This window comes from Sphaerodactylus townsendi, linkage group LG14, assembly GCF_021028975.2.
Source record: "Sphaerodactylus townsendi isolate TG3544 linkage group LG14, MPM_Stown_v2.3, whole genome shotgun sequence".
Taxonomy (NCBI): Eukaryota; Metazoa; Chordata; class Lepidosauria; order Squamata; family Sphaerodactylidae; genus Sphaerodactylus; species Sphaerodactylus townsendi.
Genome location: NC_059438.1, coordinates 9,193,447 through 9,215,136, shown reverse-complemented (window position 1 = coordinate 9,215,136; position 21,690 = coordinate 9,193,447). Strand labels below are relative to the sequence as shown.

The following is a 21,690-nucleotide window of genomic DNA, read 5'->3' as shown; positions in this document are numbered from 1 at the left end:
TCCCCAATGGGGATCCAAAGTCCCTTACATCATTCTCCCCTCTGCCAGTGTATCCCCAAAACAATGCTAGGAGGTATGTGAGGCTCAGAGTGTGCAGCTGGCCCAAGGTCACATAGAAAGCCTCCAAGGCAGAGCAGGGATTTGAACCTTAGCCTTCCAGATCTTAGCCTAATACTCTAACCACTACTCCACACTGTACTACCTATCCTACTTTAGCCAAAAAAAAGTGACACCCAAGGATGAATTGAGCCCTTAATTTATAGGGAAAGTTTCCACTGTGCATCTACCAGGAAGGAACAAATGAATCATACAACCAACCCAGGCCATGGGAATACTGCAGTGGCCACGGGTGTTGTGGTCCCTGTCCAAGTCAAGTGGCCCCTGAGCACTGAGTTCAAGAGCACTTGGCTTGGACTTGCTTAGGGGCTGTTTTTAAAGTCCCTGTGAAGCCCTGATAGCAACTCATTGGCATCTCCACCAAAAAGCATGCCGTAAAAGAGGATCCGCCCCCTTCCCAAATGAACAGCATGTGAAACAAAGCTAGCGGAAACGCTTTAGGAGATTCACAGCAATTTCTCTGGAACTTCATCTCTAGACCTGCCAGAACATTTGGATGGGCAAAGATGGGGCTCCTGCTCGGACCCATCCTGTTTTCCTTTCTGTTCAAACCTGTCTTATTCCCTGATCTGCCAGCTCCTCTCAGCCAAGAGGCTTTTGAATCGGCACATTAATGGATCAGCAGCCTGCTATAAAATGACCGACCGAGACCGAAATCCTATTATCCGCTGCTGCCAGACACTCAAAAGAAACAGGGCACTCACACTTCTGCGGCTTCACGTTGTCCTGAAGCGCCACTAGCCCTTCAAACATGCCTACAATATCAGTGTAGTGGGAAATGTGCACGAGAAACGGAACCATTCATGCACCAAAAAAATGGCTGACATTATTTAAAACACACACACACACACACACAAAGAGCTGATCCACCCTTGTGCATGATCTTGACTGGCATGCGTTTTAATTTTTTCTTTAGATCTTCCATAGCTGTCAGATTCAAAATCCTCCATATGCCCCGCACTGCCAGACTTGGACCCTGGATTTATCACAGCCCGTTTCCACGCCACTGTCCAGACAAAGCCAGATGGCTGTGAGCTAATTGGTTTGCTCCTGTATTAATCCCGCCGTTCCTTACAGTGGCCATCTCCCCAGCCCCACCACTCGAGGAGCCCTGGGAGGTGCTGCTGGCATGGCTGTTTTCTCATGTGGCAGCCATGCGCCTTGGCTCAACTTCAGACTAGCATTATCCACGCCCAAAAGAAGCGCTTCGCTGACTTGCCTCTACTGAGCAGCTGACCTCTTTTCACTCATCACCAGCTGAGAAATCGTAAAGCAACAATAATCCGCGCGCCCCCCACCTCCCTGGCCACTCGGCACACACAGCAGCCCCGCCTCCCTCTGTCTGATACACCTGATGCGGGACAAAGCAGGAAAGCTGATCTGATTCAATGGCTTCGGGAAAGAGACCACAGACCACAAAGACAGGCCCACAGGGTGGGGGGGGAGGGAGGTGTTCCTGGCTGTTTTATTGCACAGGCATGCATGCCCCCATGCTCCATCTGCCTCCATCTACAGCAGACGGCACAATGGGCAGTGGTCAAGTCCAGTCACTGAGATGAAGGCTGGGCATTTGGACAGCAGGAAAGCCCTCCTGCCTTTTCACCCTTGGCTCTAGCAATTGCTGAGCTACCCAGCCCCAGCTAGCTGCCAGATCCTTGCCTATCTACAGAAATTATATCATGCCAACCCCACCCCATAAGCTGGAGGAAGAAAGGTGGAGAAGTAGGAGCTTCCCCATCCAAGGAAACCATTTTTAAAAATCTCAACAGCTTCCTTGCACCTAAACCGCACTACTAGATTCTCATCCCGCTTCCTACCCCTGGTGTACTCGGGTTCCGAGCAGAGGGCACGTTGGAGGACCAGAGTGTCTTAGCGCATCTCAAGTTTAGGAGGGGCGTGTTCAGCAGCACCCACCCCAGAGAAGCCTCCGTTCAACCAGGAGCCCTGAAGTCCTGGCAGCATATTCTGCAGCTTGCCTGGCAGGAGTTTCCCCTACAACTGCAGCCTTGAGCCAAACAAAATCAAAGATGAACGAGCAGATCCGAAAGCAGGGGAAAGGGGGAGGGGGGTCAGCACAATGCCCTCCCCCTTCTCCAAACTACAAAGAATGACTCCTCTCCGGCCGGCTGGAACTTCACGCCCACCTCTGGGAAGAGGAAAGAGAGCAAAGCAGGAGAGAAGGAGTCGGGCATCACGCCCTTTTCTCTCCTGGAGCAAAGAAGGTATCCAGCAGCCGTAAAAAGGGTGGGGGAGGATTAATCCTCTCCCCCCCCCCCAATAAAATTAAACCTCTGGCTCTGCATCCACTTACCGTGCCTGGCCGTGGAGGAAGCTGCCTGCCAGCTCCATGCTTCCAGCAGCATGCGAGGGACTCAGCACCTGGGTGCTGAACAGCTCCCCGCACTGGAGCCGCGGTCGGGACGCGCGCAGCCTGGCCATGCGCCGCTCCTCTTGCAGCGCTGGCCGCGGGCTCCGTCCTCCGGCTCCGCCCCCGGCTGCTGCTATTGGCTCCGCCGAGGGATGCTGCTATTGCTGCTGCCACCCCTCCAAAATCTTACATCGACTCCCGCCCCCCCCTCCACGCCTTCCTTACTCCACCGCCTCCTCTCCGCAAAAGTGACGCTCAGCTCAGCCAAGGGAGAACCGAGGCCAAGCGAGCTCCCAGGAGACTAGGACTACATTTCCCAGGAACACCTTCGGCCAACGTTCTATCGCGGGGCGTCCCGGGAGTCGTAGTTCTGAAACTGAGCTGGTCTCTGTTGCTGTCTCTCTCTTCTTCAAGGGTCAAGGCAAGTGCCTTACGGAAAGATGGATCCAAAATAATAAAAGTGAGGATTCAAACCTGGGTATTCTAGTCCAACTCTCTAACCACTACACCACTGCACAATGCCAACTTCCCAGCTTTCTTTAGGCTCCAGCTGGATTTTGTATATGTGTGTCATTGCTCCCCATGTTTAATTGGTTCTCTGCATTAAACAAATTTGGTGTAAGGACAAAGAACATGCCCTTCTGACTCAGTTAAACTGGATTCAACTTTATTACTGGAGAAGAAAGCTGATGCAGCTGCAATAACTCTTTTTCTGCAGATTCAGCCCTAGCCCAAAGGTTGGCCCCTAACCTTGCTCCGATTGATCTGGCCATCTGGATCCACTCCACAATAACATCAAGACTAGACTACTACAATACATTGTACATTGGTCTCCCCTCAAAATCAGTTCAGAAACTATTATCGGAATCTAGGCAAAGCATGCATATGACTCCCATTCAGAAACACAGTATGGTGTGATTAAAAAATCCCTAATTATTCATTATGCTGAAGGCTGACCAAGTAACAAAAAGATGTCTATAAGAATTACAAAATATGACCAAATAGTAAATACTCAAAATATTATAAACAATGCTTACAATAGTAAGACAAAATGCTTTGCAGTAATAGGTGCAGAAATCCAGATGTATTATTTTTATATACTGCAATACATTACAGCAAATTTAATAGGTTATGTCACAGGTGAATGGAACCAGATAGCTAATGCTTATCTCCCCCAAACCAAAACATATAAAAAGCCCCACTGGAAGAAATATCTTAAGATGTAAGAAGAGAATTCCATCAGTCTTAACTACTTGTGAAGATTTTATAACAGCCAAGAGCACCTAAAAACTATATATATCATGAGTAATTATATACAACACAATGCTAAGAATGTATTACTCAAAACTAATCAAATATTTGATGGATGGTGGTGGCCTAGTGATGGTTATTATTACATCATCTGCATAGCTTTTCATCATATATTCTTCTGCATTGACACTTAAACCTTTGACCTTTTCTGGTCTTTGCTACCAAAACTTCTAATCCAAGAACAAACAGCATTGGAGATAATGATGTATTCCTTTTCCAGTTTGTAATTCATTTGTAAGGACACCATTTATTTAAAAAGAAAAAAAACCTTGCACACTGCTTGGTAATAAACTTTGTATCTATCCAGTTAAAAAATCTTGAGCCACATTTTAAGCTTTCCAGTGTTTTTAATATAGAAGTTCAGGAAACATTATCAAATGCTTTTTCTGTTAATAAAAATATAAAAATTGTTTTCTTTTCTTATTCCATTCATTCATTCATTTATTGTTGTAATGAATTTCATGGCATTAATTATCCTTCATGTATCTTTTTGGTACAAATCCTCTGTGGTCTTCATGAATTAGCTTATTTATACATCTTCTTAATCTGGTTGCTGTAATCGTCATAAACAATTTGTAGTCCACATTCAGCAGTGATTTAGGTCCATATGACTGTGGAAATTCTGGGACATTCCCTTCTTTGTGAATCAAGTAATGTGCCATGTTGGCAGCAATTCTTTTACTTTACTTATTTTGATCATCACTTCTTATGGAGGTAAAATTAGCTTCTAAACACTTGTAGTATTTTGCTGTCAGACCATCTGCTCTTTTTCCAACACCTTTCTGGCTTGAGATAGTTTTTGAATGGTAATATTTTGATTTAAAAATTATCTGTTATCCACTGTAAATGTTTCAAAAGGTGTATACATAATATAGTATTTTATGGCTGATTCATCTGAAGTGCCTTGTTTTTAATTCACCCAGAATCCATTAAAATCAATATTTCTATGTACATAAGAACATTTTTGAAGTGTATCTTTTCTACATTTTAACTTTTTTAGATTCATCTTTGTTAGGGTATATCACACCATTCATATCACCAAGTATCGTTACATCATGTTCTTGAGAATCCAAAATAAATTGGAAAAAAAATAAAAAATCTCTGTGGCATTATTTGGAGCATTTATGGTTGTCAATGTATATATCTTACAATCTGGTAAGTTAACCTTCAATAAAATATATCTTTCATCAGGACCTTTGAATTTTTCAAGGATACTTATATTTTGATTTTTTTTATATAGATAATCACATTCTTTTTTGGTATTTGTTGATGCCGCAATCACTTTATCTAATTTTTTATTATTAAATAAATGTTTATGTCTTGATTTTATACAGGTTTCTTGTGTATATATAATCTGCTTCTTGCTTTTGGAGCCAATTGAATATCTTCATACTTTTGGAAGGAGAATTTAGGCCATTAACATTGATATATAAAATCTTCATTTGATTAGCCTATTTAAATAGCTGCTGCTTGGTCCAGTTTATCTCCCCCTTCATCTTTCAAAGGTCTGAGCTTATTCTCTTTCTTAGCTTTAGGAGAGCTTTCTTTTGGGTTTGTGAGATGCTCTTTATCCACACCACTCCTTGGGTCTTAAAAAACTTCCTGTCCTGTTAAATGTTCAGCTAACTGCTTTGCTTGATTTATTGTCTTGATAGTTTTCCTTCCTGTGGGTAGAATGAACACTTTATCAAATTCTTGCCAACTGTACATTTCTCTTAAGTCAAATTATGACATGCATGTTTAGGAGCACTTTCAAGCTTAACTGAATAATGCAAAATTAACTATTTCAAAGACTTGTATAAATGGTTCATTGGATATAGGAATGAAAGTAGACTTTGGACAGAATTTATTGCATATATTTTGGGATCAACCTCCCCGCCCCCCCCCCCCCAAGTTTTAATTGTCTAATAAGGTGAAATAACTATATGAGTCTGAAAGGGCTTATAATTAGGTGTAGGTACAAAATTTAGATCCAGGTTTTTAAAATAATGTTCTAAAGGTGATCGCATTTAAGAAGTTTAGTTGACCACCAGATCCTCTTCCTGCCTCATTGCAGACCATGGTAAGGGAAACATGCTCTCTTGCCCTTCTTTTAGGCTCATTCCGCACATGCAGAATAATGCACTTTCAAACTGCTTTCAGTGCTCTTTGAAGCTGTGCGGAATAGCAAAATCCACTTGCAAACAGTTGTGAAAGTGGTTTGAAAACGCATTATTTTGCATGTGCGGAAGGGGCCTCTGTGTTTTTTATTTTTAAAATATCTGTTATAATTGTTTTCCTTCTCTGAAGTAGCAGCAGATTTCTCTCCTGTGCCCCTGGTATTCATATCCAAAATAATGTGTAAATAATCTAACTGAGATCTTTTTCTTTCTTTCTCAGAGATCCTACTGAAAAATAATTATAGACCATAGATTGCACATAGTCTCTTACATATCTATTTTAACCTTTTCATCTTAATTTCTTCCAAGTACAGAGCCTTTCATAGCCTGGGTTCCTTTTATCTGCAGGACCTCCTCTCCCCTATTCTCCACCATGTCATCTTCACTATTATTAGCAGGGTCTTCTTCAGATGCCAAACTGCAAATGGGCAAGGTCAACAACTGCCTGTACACAGTCTTTCCATGCTGGTCTCCCACCTTATGAGATCGTTTGCTGGAGGAGGTCAGGAAGGTTCCCACTCTCCTGACTTTCTGCAAAATATGCAAAGCTGAATTAGTCGGGAAGACTTTTCTGTACAAGTAATACGGTTGCACTCAGTGGTGGGATCCAAAAATTTTAGTAACAGGTTCCCATGGTGGTGGGATTCAAACTGTGGCGTAGTGCCAATGGGTCTGGGCGGGACACGGTGGGGGCGTGGCCAGGCATTCCGGGGGCAGGGCTTTCCTGGGCGGGGTTGTGGCAAGGATGCAGCCGCTGCGCCGGTCCTTGGGCGGGAAACGAATGCACGCAGGCGCAGGCTGCCACGCACGCCGGTGCACCTCCTGCTAGACTGCTTCAAGTTCTGCGCGCTACTGCTGAGAGGAGGGGCGTAACTAAGGCAAAAATCACGTGGCAAAATCACCAATTAGTAACCCCCTCTCGGCACACACAAATAATTAGTAACCTACTCTCGGGAACCTGTGAGAACTTGCTGGATCACACCTCTGGTTGCACTATACAAAATAATTCTCAAACTTACTTGGATCAGTGATGACTGATTGTTGTCTATGCTGCTATGTATAGTTTACTATAACTAGTATACTATTTGTGTAATTTTTGCACTGCTTGATGTGTCACATTAATACTTATGTTGAGCATCAGTTATTTCTGGTTGGTTAAAGACTTCTACAATCCTAATGCATTGTTTGCTGAATGTTCCACTTCGTTGACTGCATTGACTGCATTATGTGTAAGCTGCTTTGAGTCCCTGTAGAAAAGATGGGCTATAAACAAACAAACAAACAAATAAATAATATGTACAGCTACAAAGGAACAGACATCTGTAAAACAGAGCCAATCAGAAACAAGAATCAAAAGTCAGCATATTAAAACTGAGACTAAAAAGCACAGATGAGTCACTGCTATTGAACCAGCCAAGAGATTTTGATAAGGGTTGGCGTCACTGAGATTGGTCTATGGTTGTAATTTCGTGGTCATTTTGGACCACACAACCATTACCTTGTAGCCTAATCGGGTCTGGCATGGAGGTATGTGTATCTGAAGCCGTGGAAGAATAGTCAATTATAATCTCTTTGGTGGGGCTTGGCTGAGTTGTATTATCCAAGAAGCTCTTAAATGCATGTATTTCAATCGGTACTTGAATGGAAATCCCAGATGATCTGTTATTATCTATAACCTGATCTGTCTTCTGAGACGTAGTAACCTCCTTTGACAGAGGGATGCTGATGTTTGGGTGGGCTTCTGTTGATTGAAGTGGGGTCATCCTCAGCTCTTTCAGTTCCTCGAACCAAGATTTCTTTGGAGTTTTTAGGAGAGTATCTTTATCCAGTACATTTGTGGACCTGAGGTCTACCTCCCAATGTAAGGGGGAGGTTTGATGATATACATTCTCAAGTGCTAGAGAGGTAGCCGCCTGGATAGGTGTTGGAGTAAGATCAGTATTTGTTGGGGAACAGTGTGTTTCACCGTGAGCTGCTGTGGGTGGCTTTGACACAGGCTCTGGCATTGTAATAGGGTGGTTTGTGATCTTGGCGAGGTGCAGCCTCAAGGCCTTTGTAGTAGGGCTGGTTGAATAAGGGTTGCCTTTAGCCTGACTGGCAGTCCCCCCTTTACTTATGGGCACACAATTTGCTTCATTAGGAGAGTTATCTGGAGAACAGTATCTTTGAATTGCAGGATTATAGGCAAGTAAGGTTGGGCAAGAAGGGGAATTTCCAGAGCATAATACATCCCCCAAGGATATGTTGGTGGGAAGAGTGGATTTCATTCAGGGACATCTCAAGTTGCTTCCACTCAACCGCTAGTTCTTTGATTCCTTTGGTAAAAGCTTCTGAAGAGTGTCCAGTTTTGTTAGGGTTTCCAACAGCAGTCGCTTTGTTGAACTCCTTTGAATTTGCATTTCTCTTGTCAGGTGTAGCATGGGTGTCCTCAATGAGTCTGTGGATAGTAGTATTCCTAAAGAGATGCATAATTTTAATATCATACCTTCTGGAAAAAAAGTGGCGATGTTTCAACAATAGTGAAGGCATTTTAGATGTGCTAAAAGTTAGGGCAATTCTTTTATAGTAATCCACAGGGGGCAAGTATTCATATGAAGTCAACTGAATCTTGTATGGAGCACACTCTAACAACTGGCTCAAAGAGAACCTAATTGCACTATAATTTGACCACCTATTTTGGTTTAGCTTGGAATGTCCAATATACAACACCACTCGCTCTTTTTGCAAAATTAACGAATTCATATTAACTAGCTTTAGCTGCCGGGTGGGTGTAGGCCTTGAAGGCCAATGGGCAGTGTCTGAATAAAAGGGAGCTACCACGTCAGATCCATTTCCTGAAGCTTGTGTCTTTAAAATTTGATGGGAGATCAAGTCTAACTTAGCCCCCAGGGTGGTAAAATTTGTTAAAAGTAGGTCAAGAGTTTTTGAAATTAAAATCAACTCATTAGAGAAAAGTTCCTGTCGAATGTATAAATTGTCATGTGTTGTTAGTTCTTTATTCTTATTTGGAGGCTTTTGAAAACTTGGAATTAAAGCATCCTGTTTTCCTAAACCAGTTGGAGATGGGCTTGTTGCAGAAACTTCTTCTGCAGGGCTAGGAAACATATCCTCCAGCTCCAATCTGGGACCAACACAGCATGGGGGGAAGTATCTCCAAATCCAAGTCAGAGAAGAGATGTGATTTCCCTCATCTCGTGGAATATAGCCGGATGGATCAAGAAATGCGATAATCGTGATTTCCTCACTTATCTACAAAAATTTACGTTTATAGCCTTACAAGAAACTTGGTCCAATTCAGAGCTTGCCTTAAATGGCTACCAACAATACTCTCTTCCTGCTACAAGAGTATCCAAGTTTGGTCGTTATTCTGGAGGACTTTCACTATTTGTAGCCAACAGCATCAAAGCAACTCCTCTCGACTCATGTCCCCCTCTTGCACAGGCTGTTTTGGTAGAGGGGGAAGCTCTTCACATGATTATAGTGAACTTGTATATACCTGCTGGATTGACACGAGACTCCTTAATCAACACATGGAGTAGGATATCATCATTTGTAGAAAATTTAGAAAATAAACAACCATCTACGGAGGTGATCCTGGTAGAAGCATTTTAACGCCAGAGTGGGTACTGGACCTTTCTACCACTTTGGCCCATTTGAATCAGGAGGACGCATCTCGTGTCAGCTTCTTCTAACCCCAGCTCTTCGCTCCTCAAAGGACTCTCTCGTGAATGCGGCAGGAATTCAGTTAATCAAATTTGCCATCAAATTTAACAAATTATGGTTAAACGGCCTCAAGTGCTATAGGAATGCAGATAGCTTTACCTTGGTAAACTCGCTCGGTGCTAGCGTGATCGATTACATCTTAATATCCCCTATCTACACCAGTGTGTCACATCTTTTAGCGTTGGGGACTTATTGCTAAGTGATCATCTTCCACTCAATGTAACTTTTTCATTTGAGGTAAAGACTAATACAGAGGACCCCACCAACTTTAGGCATCAGAAAATAACATGGTCACCTCAGGTGGCAGCTGCTACAGAAACACTACTTAGCTCTTTTACATTTAATAAATTAAAAGAGAATATATTACAGGCTGACACACCAGAACGTGGAATACATCACTTTGAACAACTAGTTTCAAATTTAGCAGGGGAACTTCAAGCCGCCTCCTCGACCAAATCTAAGGCTGTAAACGGTCATAGAGAATGGTTTGATCGCTACTGTATTGAATTTAACAACTTAATACGATCACTATATAGAAGTTACCGCAGCACAGGTGAGGAAAAGCTACTCAGCAATATAACCCAACTGAAAAGGATTTTCAAATTATGGTACAATGGAAACGAAAAAAAATTCGAACAGCAGTGGGAACAACTATATCAAGCCACTTTAACAAATAACATTAAGCAATTCTGGCAGATCATAAATAGAAGGGCCCAAACGTGCAGTATCCAGTTGCCCCATATTTCACTAGACCGATGGTTCAGTTATTTTTCTAATCTGTTCAATGCTAGCCTAACTGAATACCCTGATTCCACTTCAATACCAGAGGAGCTACCAGATTGGCCTGAGGTTAATCCTCAAGAAGTGAGTAAACTAATCAGTGGTTTGAAAAGCGGTAAGGCCCCAGGTCCTGATGCAATAATACCAGAAATACTTAAATCCTCACCCGAGTGGTGGGCTACAACTCTGGCTTCCTTATTTACCCATGTAAATAACACGGGCCGCATCCCAAAGATGTGGCTGGCGTCTATAGTTGTCCCCAATCTACAAAAAGGGTGATTTTACTAATCCTTCAAACTATCAGCCTCTATAAGCCTATTATCTGTAATTGGCAAACTATATGCAAAACTACTCCTTAGGAGAGTGGAAGATTGGGTCAAGCAAGCAGAAGTAATAGGACCGGAGCAAATTGGATTCACTAAAAATAAATCAACACTGGATCATGTAACAGTTTTAGCACACTTAGCTAACAAAAGTATAACTCATAATAACCGTGAAACTGTTTGCAGCCTTCCTGGATTTAAAAGGGGCATTTGACTCCATATCTAGAGCCCTACTGTGGAGAAAATTGACGGCGTTACACATGGACCCCAGACTACTGTTTCTTATAAAACAGCTACACACTTGCACTAGCTGCAGAATAAGAGCCGCAACAAAAGGACCGCTCACAGAAAATATCATCATCACAACCAGAGGGGTCAAACAAGGCTGTACATTGGCCCCCACTTTGTTCAATATATTCCTTAGTGATCTAGTGCCAACCCTCCAGAAGGCCAATGGGCATGTTCCCAACTAAGCACTAAACACGTGCCTTCGCTAAGTACTGTATGCTGATCTATTAACTGTTCTTCTTTCGCACACTAAAGTTGGTCTCACTCGGCTCTTAAATTGCTGTGCTGAATATTGTAAGAGGAACGAACTGGTAATTAACTATGAAAAAACCAAAATATTGGTCTTCGCTAGAAGACCCTAGTCATACATGGACCATCAATAACAGACCCATAGAACAAGTTAACCAGTTCAAATATTTGGGCATAACTCTTTACTAGCAACCTTAATTGGGCAGTACATAGGAAATTAGCACTCGCTGCAGCTAACAACAGTGCCCCAGCAATTCAGCGTGTCTTGTTCACTGTGGGCCACCATTATATACCATCCGCCTTGAATGTGTTCGATGCTAAATGCTTCTCTCAGATCCTCTATGGAGCACCTATTTGGATCGGAGCTTATAAACAAAAATATAAACACAGCCCAGTCCCGCTTCTTCCACAAAATTATGGGCTTACCAAATTGTGCTTCATATGCAGCCCTATGTTTAGAACTCGGGCAAATATCATATGCCACGATGGCTCCTGGCTGAGAACTGTCAGATACTGGCTCACGTATCCACTCATATTTGCAGGATCACTCCAGTTTGTTAAGCACCTCATGCTTTCCGACTATGCAAATTCTAGGTGGCTGAAACTAGTTGAGGGAAAAAATCAACACTCTTGGCTTTTCATTAGAGTCGTTAGTCCCTCTTTCCCTATCAGAAGCATATAGCTGCTTGAAAACTAAGCTATTAGAACAAGAGTATCGGGATATGATAACAGCTGCGACGAAAACGTGTTACCTCCTGACGCTGCGTATTCCAATTGAACAAGGACACATGGCCAATTATTTGCAGTGGATCACCAACCATAAATTAAGAAGAGCTTTAACACTGGCCAGATTCAATCTAATGCCATCTATGCTGCTCTATGGCAGATATCAACAAATTGATAAACAGAGGAGGCTATGTCCATGCAATATGGGTCAGGTGGAGACACTCGATCATACCCTCTTTCATTGTGTAAGGTTTGCAAAAAATCAGAATGTCACAATCTGCACTTATCCCATTTCTGTATAACAATCTAACTGATGCTCTTAAGATACCTATGCTTTTGAACAACATGGATCCCACAGTGTGTGAGAATGTAGCAAAATTTCTGCTAACAATAATAGACGTAAGTCTAGATGAATACCAACCAATGTCTATGTATTATGACCACATATAGCCAGCAGTAATTTTTCTAGCTTCTGTCAGTATCCGATGACGTTTAAGTGAGTTAACTTAGCTGAAGGAATGTCCTATAGTTACAGAAGGACCATGTATATATTTTAGTATTTAGTATTTTAGTACCAGTGTCTATAATTGTGAGCAATAATGGGCAAATTTTGTATGCTGATTTTGTATGTTTATTTTATGCCAATAAAGGCTTGTGACTGACTGACTATTGAACCAGCCCAAATGTACAACAAAGGAATGGAGGCACATGGACATAACATGGGAGGGAATTTCAGCATCTCAGTGCCACCACCAAAAAGAACCCGCTGTGTCTGCTTTCCAAGCAACCCTCTAGTGGCTGAGTAACAGGCTGGGTTTCACAAGTCCTTCTCCCAACACCATTACACCATACTGGCTAACTGTTCACACATCAAATGCATAAATTCAAGAAAGAACGAACAACCAAACCCATGTTTGCCTTAAGAAGGTAGATTCTATTAAAGAGAAGTTAGAAGTTAGACTAATGTAGGGAAATCCAGATTGATTTCAGTGTGTATATAAATACACTTGCTAAATCTTGACTGGGAAATTCCTGGAGAGTTTGGGGGAGGAGCTTGGGAAGGAGGAGGTTTGGGGAGGGGAAGGACCTCAGAGGGTACAATGCCATAGAGTTTGCCATCTAACCCAGCCATTTTCTGAAGGTGAACCGTTCTCTGGTGAGTCATTGTCATTCTGGGATATCTCCAGGCCACCCAGAGGGCGATTTCCCACTGGCAATTAATCCTGGTATAGTCACCCGAAATATCCTGGTTTCCTCGCAATCTCCTGACTGCCAAACCGCGGAACACAGATCAGTCCCATTTCTGGTGCTCCTCCCCACACTTATCATGGGATTTTCCTGGACCTGCTTGTATATGCACCTTTTTGGAAAAAAACACTCCAATGGGAGCTAATAGCAGATGGGGGCTACACATTTGAGGGTCCACAACTTTGGCCCCCATGAACCAAACTTCACCAAACCTCGGTGGCATCATCTGGAGAGCCTCCTACTGATACCACCCAGGTTTTGTGAAGTTTAGTCTAGGGGGTCCAAAGCTACGGACTCCCAAAGGGAGTGCTCCCATTGTTTCCAATGGGGTATACACATTTGAGGTTCCATAACTTTGGCCCCCATGAACCAAACTTCACCAAACCTGAGTGGCATCATCAGGAGGGTCACCTAAAGATACTCTGAAATTTTGGTGCTGCTAGCTTAACAATTGCACCCCTGACAGCAGGCACCCTCCCCCCCCCACACACACACACAAGGGGCAGGCCTAGAAGTCTTCACTAGAAATATGCTGTTGGAACCTGGATGAAAAGGAGCCGATTCTTTTGAAACTTGGTTGTATCTAGATTAAATTTTCAGTGGGAATTTGGCCATTGTGCTAGTGGCAGTGGAGGATCTGAACAGAAATAAATATTACACCCCGCTTAGCAAACCTCGATATTACAAAGTGCCAAAAAATTTAATAGTGTGGAAGAATAAATGTTACAACAAATTATCCATTCATGCATCTTCAGCCCCACTGGATGTCAGCAACCCTAGTATAAATTAATGTTTGCTAGGACAAACATTTAAAAATTATACACCATACATTCATCTTTTAACCCCAGCGTACATATGCGTGAGATGCACAGATTCTGTTTCCTGTATACCCTAAAGAGCTGCCTATGTAAGGTGACCAAAATGTTTATATTTTATTACAATTTCTTGAACTCTCACAGCAACAATCAGGAATGTCTGCTTTTAAAGCTAGATTAAACGAAAACCAGCTTTGGAACCCCACAGCCTAGATTTCTTTTTAAATCTTCCAAGACCAAAGTCCCAGTAATTGTGTTTTCTTCCCCCTCATTGCTTTTAATAGAGAGATTATGTTCGTACTCTTTTCTTGTAGTCAGGGCCGTCTTGAAATAAAATCCAAATCAGACTGAAAAGCATGCAGAGGGTACTTTCTTTTAATTTGAGCCAAAACAGGGGACTGTTGCCGAGAACATGTTTTCCACCTGTGGAAAGGGACTGCCATATTTGGCAACACTACAAGAGAATAACAGTGAAAACAGTCTCCAGTTGTGCCATGGTGAATGGAAAGAAACTTGTTCCCATGTTGCTAAGGCAACCTGGCGATATTACATTCCCATTCCCTCTGTGGTTTCCTTGCCCTGGCCTCAACGTAACACAGCAATGCATGGAATGTCTGCTAGTTGCCATAGCAACAGATGCATAAATTCTTTCCTGCCCTCCACGCCTCCCTTGATGGCTATAGAGTTTTGTACGGCCTCTGTGATGATGCTATGTAGCTGAATCCAATTGGCTACCTAGTGTTCTGATGTCATCTTATTACTTCATCCCAGATTGCTTGGGATCACAAGGGGAAAGTAAAGGATGCCAGAGCAGACTGCAAACAATAAACAAGAAAGAAATTAATAAAATTTCACCTTTTGCCTCAATTATTTTGAAAGCAAATGTTCAGGGCTAGTTTCTCAAATAGATGATAAATTCTCTAAAAAATATATGTTCTGTGCCTGTTTCCTACAATGCAGTATTCCTACAATGCTGCTTGGGCAATGTTCAATCCCTTCTGCAACCTAAGAAGTTTTCCTTCAATTGAAGAATCTCCAGAACCTTTTTCATCTGGCAAAGGTTCCTTAAACCTCAGGGAACCTCCAAACCTGGTTGAGAGGAACAGTAGAAACCAGTCCCCAGTCTATGATCTCAGCAGAGGCATAGCTCCAACAGGGGGAGGCAGTGTACCAGGCGCGCGCCCCTGTGGGGGCATGGTGGGGCGGGGCGGGGGCGGAGGACGCACTGGTGTACTGGGTGCTTTTCCTCCTTGCTACACCTCTGGATCTCAGTAATGTCTGTAAGCTTTTGTTTTACTGGCCCTTCATAGGAAATTCTCCCAGTGCTTCATGCTCATCTGCACCTTGAAGCCACCATGTGGATTGCTGATAGGGTTACTATCTAGGGATGGCAGGAAGGGGGACTTCTGAGAGTTGGCGGTGCTCACCAGTGCTGTAATAATGTCTTCAGAAAAGAGTTTTAACTTCCTGTGCACCTGGAAGTGACATCAGCACTTTATCAGGGAATGCTAATGATGCTCTGGCATTTGGGCAAAACTCTGTGATTTAACCCGAAAACCACAGTCACTCCCTATCATTTTGTTACTCAAGGGGAAAAAAGGATAGGGTGAATTAGTACAAAGATCTTTTGCCTCACCAGAACTGTCTTCTGCATGTACCAACACAAGATTCCAGTTGTGAGGAAAGCAGGGGACAAAGAAAGCCTGAAGATTTTTTTTTCTGGAACAATGGTGCGCACTCCTTTGGCACGCTTATCCTGGCATTGGCCGCAAATATTGGAGTGAGCAAACCGTCTCTTGGCTTCAGTGAGAGCTTAGCACCAATTACTATAATGTAATAAAGTTGTCATTCTCTGCTTTACTGTGGGGTGAAGTTCACAGTGTGGGGAAAACAAACAATGATTTCACTGCAGAGCGCATCTCGGCTTGTGGCCCACCCTGCCCCCTGATGATGCCAGCCACTGTACAATCATTCACTGATGTCACTTCCATGAGCGCAGGGAATGAAGTAAGTGTGTTGGGATGCTGCTGGCATCCCCCCTCCCCATTTGCTGACATTTTTTCCAGGTGGGGCCAGAATACTCCGAGAATTACAGTTCATCTCCAAACCAGAGAGATCACACTTCTTGTGGAGCAAATGGCAGATTCAGAAGAAGAAGAGTTGGATTTCTATCCCCCCTTTCTCTCCTGTAGGAGACTAAAAAGCAATGGCGAAGCCACCAAAGGACAGGGGGGTGCTCCATGCAACGGGCGCATGGCTTTGGGTCACATGAAGGGTGGAAAATTCCCCGTCCCCCTCACGCTCCCCCCCCACACACTTACGAGCAGGAAGGAGAAAGGAAAATGTAGTTCCCACACTGTTCTCCAGCCTGCTCGGTTTGCTAAAGTAAGTGTGGGGCGGGGACGCTGCGGTGAGGGGGGGAACCAGAGTGCGCACCGGGCGCACTCTGGCCCAGCTATGGTTTTGCTCAAAGAGGCTTACAAACTCCTTTCCCTTTCTCCATCACAGCAAACACCCTGTGAGGTGGGTGGGGCTGAAAGAGCTCAGAAGAACTGTGACTAGCCCTAGGTCACCCAGCTGACGTGTGTTGGAGCGCACAGGCTCATCTGAATTCCCCAGATAAGCCTCCACAGCTCAAGTGGCAGAGTGGGGAATCAAACCCGGTTCCTCCAGATTAGGGTGCACCTGCTCTTAATCACTGCGCCACTGCTGCTCACGCTCATCCTTACTGAGGTTCCTCCTTTGTGTACACTCCATTCTTAAGGGGTATTGCCACCCAAATCTCCAGGAATTTTGCAAGGAGTTGGCAACCCTTCCCAGTGGTATTTATTGTTATTGCACACCATTGGAGGCCTATGTGACCAGTACTGTGTGAACAGAGGATAATGCTACCCATGCGAATAATCCCACTGATCTGATGGGACATCATATGACTTCTAGGCTGGCAAAAGTTGTGTTTCGATATGAAGCCTGCAAATCTTCTCAAGATTATTATTCGCCTTATGAGCACCTCAAGACCCTCAGAGGAAATGCACGTGACGAGTGAAAAAAAAATCTCACTAAATTACTGGATGAGTGTTTACGGGAAGGTGGGAAAATACAACGCTCTCTGGTTCTCACTGTCTCCTCTCTTTGGAAACAGCAGAGCTGTGAGTCCGTGAACACTCCCAAAAGTATTTGTTTTATAGCAGCTGTCATTGTACATTGTACAATTGTACAATGTACAATGTGCACATTGTACAATGTGCAACTCCTTACGACTGAGATGTGTGAATCCATATGATACCTATCATAGGGAACTACCCACTGTCTGACAGTCATGTTCTACCACAGTCTGTAGCTTTATGCATGTTACAGTGAGTGCATGTACACTCTGTGAACACATGTTCATTGTACAATTGAAACCAGGGACAAATACCTGGATGAATGTGAGGTTTATATCATATATTTTGCTACATATGCATTGAATAAGAAGAGTTTGGATTTATAACCCACTTTTCTCAGCCATAAAGAGGCTCAAAGAGGCCTACAAACTCCTTCACTTCCTCTTCACTCTTCACATCTTCTCGGAGAGCCACCTTGGTGAAGTGGTCAAGAGCAGGTGGACTCTAATCTCAAGAACCGGGGTTGATTCCCCACTCCTCCACCTGATGAACTAGATTTGTTTCTCCACTCCTACACACAAAGCCTGCCTGCTGACCTTGGACTAGTCACAGTTCTCTCAGAACTCTCTCAGTCCCACCCACCCCACAAGCAGTGGTGGGATCTAAAACTTTTAGTAACAGGTTCCCATGGTGGTGGGATTCAAACTGTGGCATAGTGCCAATGGGGCTAGGTGGGGCACGACGGGGGTGTGGCCGGGCATTCCGGGAGCGGGGCATTCTTGGGCGGGGTTGTGGCAAGGACGCAGCCACTGCGCCGGTCCTTGGGTGGGAAACGAATGCACGCAGGCGCAGGCTAGACTGCTTCAAGTTCTGCGCACTACAGCTGAGAGGAGGGGCGTAACTAAGGCAAAAATCACGTGGCAAAATCACCAATCAGTAACCCCCTCTTGGCACACACAAATAATTAGTAACCTACTCTTGGGAACCTGTGAAAACCTGCTGGATCCCACCTCTGCCCACAAGGTGTCTGTTGTGGGGGGAGGAAGGGAAAGGAGTTTGTAGGCCACTTTGAGGCTCCTTACAGGAGATAAAGTACAGGGTATAAATCCAAATTCAAACTCTTCTGAAGTCATCTAAATTCCTGGATGTCTTTCGGGGTTGGGGGTGTCTTGTCTATGTAGCTTTGAATATATAACCCCCACAGAATTGCAGCGTAAGGCTTTGAAGCTGCATAATATTGGAACTACAGATCTGTAAAAACAACCCGGAATGATCACAAAACGGTAGCTAGGAATCGTTTCAAGGGGGTCAGTGTGGACAAATTGAAGGCATAGAAAATATTTTGCAAACGTTGCGTAAACCTTTTCAGGGAGCTGTGCAGAATGACCACTGCCCCTCGGGGTTCTAACAAAAGAGATCATATGCATAGTTTCAAAGTGCCGACTGCACAGCCTCAGTGTGCCTCGGGGTCATGCAGGGAAAGGCAAGTTTAACTCGTCTTACTCATTTTCATGATTCAAAACTGAGCTTCCGACTTTGTTATCAAAGGTTTGAATGAAAAAGTGTACTTTTAAATGACCACATCTTCTCTCAGCTCAGCCTCAGTTTCCACACCTATAATTGAACAACACTGACAAATTTGCAATGCTGTTGTGAGGTAACTTATGTGAAGCAATTTGAACACTGAAAGTAACAGATAAATGTTAAGTATTACCTAGATAAATGTGGGATGTCATTGCTGCGGTACTGAAAATTAAAACAAGAAACTTGTGCAACTCTTGTGAAAGCGACTGAGAATAGATTGTATTGTCGAAGGCTTTCACGACCGGAATCACTGGAGTGTGGTGTGGTTTCCGGGCTGTATGGCCGTGTTCTAGTAGCATTTTCTCCTGATGTTTTGCCTGCATCTGTGGCTGGCATCCTCTGAAGATGCCAGCCACAGATGCAGGCGAAACGTCAGGAGAAAATGCTACTAGAACGCGGCCATACAGCCCGGAAACCACACAGCCCCCCTGAGAATAGATTCTTAACTGGGCTGAAACTGAGAATAAACCAGAAGGAAAGGAACGCTGTAGCTGAGTTTCTACTTCACAGCATGTTCAGCAGGAAACCATCTTTTCAAGATCCAAAAAGCACGCTTTAATTTTACTGTATTTTGCAGTAATGTTGTGTTCAACCAAAATATCATTTTGTGCAACCCAAAGCCATGATGTCGAATATAAAAGCATGATTAGAAGGTAATTGCTTGTGTTGAACTGGAGGGAGCTTTGCATAACTCCCGCTGTGCCTTAAAACACTGCAAAGAGATGCTCGATTCCCACCCCCGCCCCGCCTTCTCCTTTGCAAACGAAGGAGCCCGCCAGCCATGAAGACACTGTCTGATTAAATCTATTTTTTTAACTGCCAAAAGAAAATGGTATTGATGAAAGATGTTTCGGACCATCGTTTAAAATGGGGAGGGGAGATTTCTTTATACAAATTGGCAATTGGCTTCATGTTAAACGTGTTCACTCCAGCACCAAATACAATAAAATCAGCTGGCTAATACTGATTTATCAGTGTCATCCACTGTTATTTCTAAAAGGTCCCATTATGTACTAGGCACGATATTTTTTTAAAAAAGTCAACAGGGGCCTCTCTGCCGCCTTGCAATGTAATTAAGTAGAGGAAAGAGAAGCAAATACTGATTTGTTCTGGGCAGAAGCAAGAAAATAGGCCTTGAATCTGCTTTTAGGGTTGAAAGTAGTTACTCCTTGCACTCCTTACAACAGCCCTTGAAGGCAGGCCAGTGTTATTATTCCCAGGCTGGAAACAGATGGAAAAATGCTACCAAGTGAGTGTCACTGCAGAGATCAGATGTGAACTGGTACAGTGTAATTCTAAACAGAGTTACACCCTTCTAAATCCTTTAAAGTCAACAGACTTAGGAGGGGTGTGAGTCTGTTTAGGATTGCACACGTAATAACGGCACAGAATTTTGTTCATTTTCTGAACCTCCCAGAGTTGCCAAACTCCTGGTGTGACCTGAAGACCGCCCAGGATTATAGTTCGTCTCCAGACTACAAAGATGAAGCTTCAGCAGGTGGAGTCTATGGTCATTTTCCCACTTACCATCTGCTGCCCGCTACTGTCGCCAAGTAGCGCAGGGTCCCCCGGCACTCCCCACAACAGGGGTGGCGACAACGCAGCTGCCCCGACGCTGCCACTCTCGCACCCCCTCAGCGTGCATCATTTCTAGCGCTCCTCAAACGGCACCTTTTGATGACCCCATGCAGAGTGCGGGGTCGTGGGGAAGCCTGGGAGCACGCCAGAAATGACGCGCGCGCAGCAAAGGGTGGTCATGGTAAGTGGGGAAACGACCAATTATGTCATACCCACTGAATGCCTTCTCCTCCCCAGGCATTGTCCCCAAATTTTCTGCAGTTTCCCAACCCAGTGTTGGCACCTGTATCTCCCTCAGAAAAAGTAATTCTCAGTTGCACTAAGCCTTTCCTCTTTTGAAGAAAATCTTAGCAAAAGAGAGTCATCCCGTCTGACTTAATTGGAAGGGAGTCTTAAGTCTTCACCTGAAAAATAGCTGAAGTACCCCTGAAGACCAGAATCTATGGGCTTCCTAGTAATCGACCATTCTGCTCAGCCAAGTGAGAAGTCTTCCATCAGTTGAAAGAGAGCTTCGTCCTTCTTTTGAACCTGTTTTGTCCAAGGAAGGTGCCTTTGGCTGGGCTCCACACTTGGCTGAGCAGTAGGAATGCCAGCCCTTGGCTGGCAATCCACAAAAGTACTGGGGGGGGGGGGGTTGAGACTTTTTGGAAGTCACTTCCTATTTTGAAACATCATGATGCTATAGAAATTTTAAAAATCTCTGTAGTAAAACAATGGAGATTTTTGAAATTCCTAGACTGTTGTGATGTCAGTTACTGTTTTGAAACAAGAAGCTACTTCCATGTGCTGTTGCCCCAATTTCCCCCACTAGATAGGGGGCAACTTGAGAGGTCTTCTTGGCAGTGACCAAAACACTGGAACTTTCTAGGGAGACCTGTCTAGTCCTCCTCTGAGCCGTCTTCCAGCTGGCGGGCAAATACTTTCTTGTTTTGGGTGTTGGTGCATCTGTGATTTCTCCTTCTTGGCCAGTGCTTTAATTGTTGTTTTCATGCTTTTGTTATGTATTTTAGTTCTGGGTTAAATTGTTTTTGTGAGAATTTTGTTGTTTTTTAACATGTGATTTTTATTATGTATGTTTTAATTTGTTCACTGACTTGGTGACCCTTATGAGGGCAGAAAGGAGGGGTATACATTTTGTAAAATAATAAAATAAAATTTAAAAACCGTAGAGTTTGAGGATAAGGTCACTTCTGGGTTTGTGACAGAAGTGACATCGTGGCATCCGCATGGCCTTTAGTAACATGTCTCACCCCACTAAACTTCCCAGCAGAATTAGGAGACCCTGTGCTCAAATCTTTGAATGGTTGGATACATAGT

General features: G+C 43.7%; 1 protein-coding gene across 2 annotated transcripts in view; it reads right to left on the bottom strand.

Moving 5' to 3' along the window:
- SMPD3 (sphingomyelin phosphodiesterase 3) overlaps positions 1 to 2,554 on the bottom strand; it is a 170,853-nt gene extending 168,299 nt beyond the window's left edge. For both annotated transcript variants that reach the window (XM_048515448.1, XM_048515449.1), the window contains exon 1: positions 2,429 to 2,554. The gene's annotated coding sequence lies outside the window, so the exon portion shown is untranslated. The remainder of the gene's footprint in view (positions 1 to 2,428) is intronic.
- Positions 2,555 to 21,690: the final 19,136 nt, after the last annotated feature.